The sequence below is a fragment of the Malus sylvestris genome, chromosome 2 (genome assembly GCF_916048215.2).
Source record: "Malus sylvestris chromosome 2, drMalSylv7.2, whole genome shotgun sequence".
NCBI lineage: Eukaryota > Viridiplantae > Streptophyta > Magnoliopsida > Rosales > Rosaceae > Malus > Malus sylvestris.
In genome coordinates this window covers 17,430,949-17,436,954 of record NC_062261.1, presented here as the reverse complement: position 1 = coordinate 17,436,954, position 6,006 = coordinate 17,430,949, and the positions used below count along the sequence as shown (strand labels likewise).

Below are 6,006 nucleotides of genomic sequence, written 5' to 3'. Positions count from 1 at the left end.
TTAATTTGATAGTTTCGTTGATTATTGATTAATTTGAAGTTGAAGAATGCTTGCTTGGTTGAGTAATATGATTGCTTGGTTAAACGTGTTTGTGATGTGAGTTAAACTTGTTTGTGACTTGTGTACTTTTGACTGACAATGGATATTTGTTTTACAAAGTATTATTATACTTAATATATATTTAAAAAATTTAGGTCTATCCATGAAATGCCTTGCCTACACCTTTGCCTTTTAAAACATTGAAGCTCGTACATCCTTCGTCTCATTCCTAGAGGTGTGGAGAAATTGGAGACCATCCCTTTGGGTGGCAAAGAAGAACCAATTGGAGGCCATCATAAATTGTGTTTGTTACTTTGTCAAATTTGAAATTCCATGCTTAAAATCTCTAATATTTCCCTTCAGCATCGTCATTTACAATTCCATGATCAAAGCATATTCCTAATCTGAAACCCCATTTGTTGCTTTGTCGATTTATAACATGATGGGGGTGCAAGAAAATGCCTTGGGCGACAAGTTTACTTACCCTTTTGTGTTGAAGGCTTGGGCAAGGGAATCGGCTATAGACAAAGGGAGGGAGGTTCATGGTGTGGTTGTGAGAGTTGGGTTTATCGTGTAGTTGTGAGAGTTAGGTTTGATTTCAATAGGTTTTTGTGTAGTTCTTTGCTGAACTTGGTTTGTGAAAAAATTGAGAGTGTAAGGCAGGTGTTTGATGGATTCACAATGAAGGATGTTGTTTTCTGGAATACTATGAAAATGGGTTATGCTCGAAACTGGATGGTTTTTGAAGCTTCTGATGGTTTTAGGGAGATGGTGGAAATGGGAGAGGTTAGACTGAATGAAAGTGCAACTTTGGCATTGATATCGACTTGCATATATAGTATCAGAAAACTTGAAATTTGGGAGAGATTCATGAGTTTTTAGGATATATGTGAGTTTTGGGTTGAGTGTGAAAGTGGGAGCTGCATTGGTTGATTTGTATGCAAAATTTGGCTGTTTTGACTATGCATAGAGAGTGCTTGAGGGAAAGCCTAAGAAGAACACTGGTGTGGAACACTTTGATATGTGGCTATTCCTTTAACGAGCCTTCAAATGAAGCAATTGATCTTTTCAGGGAAATGTTTTGTTTGCATGCAAAGCCCCATAATTTCATGATTTTAGGCTTCTTGTCTGCTTGTGCACAAATGGGTGCTATTAATATAGGAAATTTGGGTTCGAATAGTCTGGGATATGTTTATTGGTACATCTTTGGTAGACCTGTATGCAAAATGTGGTTCTATTGAAGCAACTAGAGAAGTGTTTGATCAAAAGGATAAGAAAACTGTTGCGACATGGAACGCTATTCTTTCTGGATAGGCATCATATGGGCAGGCTGGATCTGCAATGAAGCTTTCTGATGAGATGAGAAAATCAACTGCCATCCTAGATACATAACCTTCCTTTCAATTTTACATGCTTGTGCACATGCTGGTTTGGTTGGGAAAGGTAAGCAATACTTTGATTTGATGGTGCAAAATTATAAGATAGCTCATAAAGTTGAGCACCATGGTTGTATGGTTGATCTTCTTAGGCGAGCTGGATTTCTAAAGAAGCAAGGATGCTTATTGAGAGGATGGATAGTGAACCAAATGTAATTGTATGGGGATCACTGTTTAATGCTTGTAGCATTCATGGTGATATTGAGGTAGGAGAGTGGGCGGCTGACCATATATTCGACTTAGAAGCGATAGGCGGGTGCTCCTACGTGCTCTTAGCAAATATGTATGCTGAAACACGAAGGTGTGACAGGGTAAAGCAATTAGAAAGGCAATGGATAATGTGAGTATTTGTAAGCTACATGGATATAGCATAATCGAGATTGGAGATGTAGGTCATGAGTTTCTAGTTCCTGACAAGGCACACCCTAAATCAGAAGAGATCTACTAGGTGTTGGATGGATTAAGCAACAAGCTCAAGATGGCAGGCTTGATGCGATTGTCTGCTCTAGATCAAGGGTATCTGGAAAGCAGCTGAGGGACAATATGTTGGGGGTTAAAAAGACTTCACTACTTTGGAGATGTTTATCTCACAAAGAAGAATGTAATGCAGCGGAATTGATAGGCAAGAGAAAGAAAGAATACTCAAAGTATTACACAAGATTTTTATTCACTCACAAACGTAGTACAAAAGGAAACACTCAAACACTCTTAGAAGCTTTGTTGCTTCTTCTCACTTCTCACTTGCCACTCTCACTTCTCACTACTTGCTCTCTTGGTTGTTACATCACATATCTTAGCACCTCACCTATTTATAGGCAAGGTTTGACTTTGGCATTGCTAGAACTTTCTAGCTAATGCTTAACAACCACACATTTTTACAAGATTCTATATCTTTCTACAAAAAGCCTTAGATATTTATGCATGCATTCCACCAACTTGAACTTTGCTAGAACTCTCTAGCATGTGCATGGATCTTTTTTTGTGTATGGGCCGGATCAATTGTCTTGAGCCAAGACAAGATTACAATTCAACACAATGAACTCCTAGAGAGATTTCCTAAAAATGGGAAGATCGGAAAAGGAGGTAAAGTGATCGGAGCAGTTTCCTTTCTAGGGGCATTTGGATTTGTATGGAACATTCCAGATTCCGGAGATGGACGAGTGATCTCAAAGATTATTTGGAGATTCATTTCAAGGTTCAGTTCTTTCCTTCATTCATGGACATGTTTTGTGAATATCTGTCACCGCATTTTTGTTTTCCTTCTTATGTCTTAATTATTAAACTCATGCAGATGGCCTTCTAATTCTTCATGGAACATGGTGTTATTGCAGAACAATTTTATTATCATTGACATTTCGTTTAAGGTATAAAGTTATATCTCAAATATATCCATGGTTTCTGTCATTTATACTGTCAGATCGTTTCCTGTAGTTCTCATTTTATGTTTTGGATTAGCGTTTCTAATATTTTTGTACTTGTTCATGAATTGTTGCAACAGTGTTGCTGCCGAGGTTAGCATTGTGATTAATGAAAAACTTGAGAAGGACAGGTAACTGAAAGTCCACATATTTAGGCCAATTTAAGAAACTAATTAGGTGTACTGATTAGTTTCTGAATTTTCTGTTTGTTTTGTTTATAAGTGTACTAGTTAGGTCTATTGTGCATTCTTCAATGGCCTGATAATTTTTTCCAGATCACTATCCAAAAGCTCGAAAGAGGTATGTGGACTGGAAACGAAAGGAGTAAAACCATGGTTGATACTAGGTTCTAAATTGTCTGTATGGTTGATAATGAATTGAGAACTCAGAAGCAACCATTGCAATTGCTGTATCTATTAGGGATCATATGCAACCATTTAAATTGGAATTATGGTTTTGAATTGGGGGAATCAGAAGTTGAGGGACCAGATGTGGCAGGCTGGCAGCTATGTTATACTTCATGGGTGGTGCAATCTTTCCTCATAATCCCATTACAGTGATTCTACGACTTGCAGTTTCTTACTCTCTTATTCCCATATTTGTTTTAAGGAGGGAGGGATCGACTCTTCGGAGTCTCCCTTGGGTGTCCTCCCCTTCGACAGATTAACCTGCCAACGATCGCGCCTATCACAAGATATTACGGAGTTTGGTCTGTACCCCCGTTAGCATACATGGGTCTCTCTTATAAATAGTCAAGTTAAATAAGAAGATCAGTTATCACTATTTTCTATTGAAACTCCATCTTATTCGGTTTCTCTCAAACTATTTTTTTACTCGGGCAACGAAGGTCCTTTGGCAGACACCCTTCTCTTTTGACGAAAATTTACATTCACAAAACCAATTATGTGTATCTTGCATGAAATAGTTGTTTTATGATTCACTTGTATTTTTACTAAGGATTGGTTCCAAAAACACTTTTACCAAAAACCTTTCAGTCATTTTAAAAACGTTTTCTTACAAAAATTTTGGAACATCTGTATATTTTAGCTATGTAACTCCTGTGAAACCTTGGAGATGATTCTAACACACAAAAAGACAGAGGGGAAGGAAGAGACACGGTCGACGAGTAAGGGATTTTATCTATTTATTCTTTTATGTAAATGATTGAGGCTTTGTGTGTCACATTCGTCGGCAAACTATATCAAGAAAAATAAAAAATAAAATCCGTAGACACTTGTACAAGAATATCGAATCATGCCTGCAAACGTGCTCGTAAATTTATAAGTTAAACAAAAAAACAAAGCAATCTTAAATTTATAAGTTAGATAAAAAAATAAAAAAAATAATAAAAAATAAAAACCAAGGCAACACCCGCTGCTTTTCAATGTTCTCACTTAATTAACCTTTCTTTCATTTTCTTATACCTTGGACATTTCAACCAGAATATCAAGGGCATCTGAGAATGCATGATTGTGGTGGTTTGACCATAAAATAATATGCCAAATAATTTGAATGCCTTAAAATATAATCCATGTCGACATAAAGGCATGAACATTTGACCTAATACGTCTGTCTTTTTCATTATCTGCAAATTCTCGCGTCATTGTTATAAATTCAGTTGACTTTTCTGTATAATTTACGACATGAGATGCTTAGGCCATTTCTAATCGAAGGGTCCAGAAGGCCAGAAAGTAGAAAATAGTCTAAAAACAATCTCCAACCGAGAGCTAGACCAGAGGGCTCGTGGGCCCCACGGAATCTAAAAGGGCCAAAGGGTTGGCCACAAGCAGCCAACCAGCCAGCTCGAGTTGGGCCAGAGGGATGAGTATTCCTGTTGGTTATAACCGACAAGAATACATTTATATACAACCGACAGGAATGCTTAAACAAAAAGCTAGGCATTGTATTCAAATTTTTTTTTTTTTGGTTTTTTGGGCCAATTTTTTTTTTAATTCTTAAAAATTCAAAAAAAAAATTCCTATAAATACCTAAACCATTCCTTAAATTTAAGTTCTATTTTTGTTTTTTTTTGGGCCAGTTACCGTTGTAGTTTTTAAATTTAAGTTGTTGTTTGATTTGAATTTAAGTTGTTGTAGTTTTTAAATTTAAATAATAAATTATATTTGGCCCTCGGTTGAAGACGGTTTTTTGAGACAGGGCTAAAACAAGCCCTATGGTCATTTGGCCCTCAGTTGGAGACGGAGGCAAATATGGCCATGTACTATTCATTAAAATATTAATATCTTAGAGGGTTAGAGGGCTAAAACGAGCCCTCTAGCCAGCCCTTGGTTGGAGATGGCCTTAGATGCCCAAACCACTTCAAAGCATACGTGGGATCTATGGAGATGATGTAGATGCTTATAGAATTTTTTTTTTTTATAACAAACGATATTATCTATACAAAAAAGTCAAGGAAGTAGGCTAAGTCTCACAATGGGCTAGCAATAATGTGGTTTAAATTCGTCTTTGACAAGAATTGAACATAAGACCTTTCACTTACAAGTGAAGAGGAAAACTAGTAGAACGTAGTCTAATTGACATAGTTATAGTTTATTTGTAATCTTTCAGTCATTTGTTTAGCGGCTATGCCTAAGAGATCAACAAGTATAATTCATTGCTTATTTAGAGGGAAATCTTAACGCCCAAGTTATTGCCCCCATAACCTCCACCACATTACACACTAGCAGAAAAAGGGCAGAGGCCACATATAATTTTGCCACGGTGGGACTTTTAGAAAACTTAAAGCTACTTTTTTATTTTAGTTTTTAAAATTTGGGTTTTAATATTCACTTTTTTTTATTAAAAAATAAAAATAGTTACCATACAATTTTTTATTTTTTATTTTCAAAACATGAAACTAAAAATTAAAAATAAAGTGATTAACAAACGACGTCTTAGTATTTATAATAATTATTTATTAGGACAAATGAGATCAGGATTTTATTATACAAATGAGATTAGGACAAATGAGATTAGTATTTATAATAATTATTTTTTAGGTCTTAAATTAAATTCGATAAGGATCCGGTCCGATCTGATTGGATTTGGATCGACAAATCATATTCAATGATCTGAATAAGTACGAAATTCGTTAATCCAATTATAAATGAATT

The 6,006-nt window shown here is 35.8% G+C and overlaps 1 pseudogene; it reads left to right on the top strand.

The window, feature by feature from the left end:
* The first annotated feature begins 481 nt into the window (after positions 1-481).
* On the top strand, positions 482-3,774 carry LOC126601777 (pentatricopeptide repeat-containing protein At1g08070, chloroplastic-like; annotated as a pseudogene).
* Positions 3,775-6,006: the final 2,232 nt, after the last annotated feature.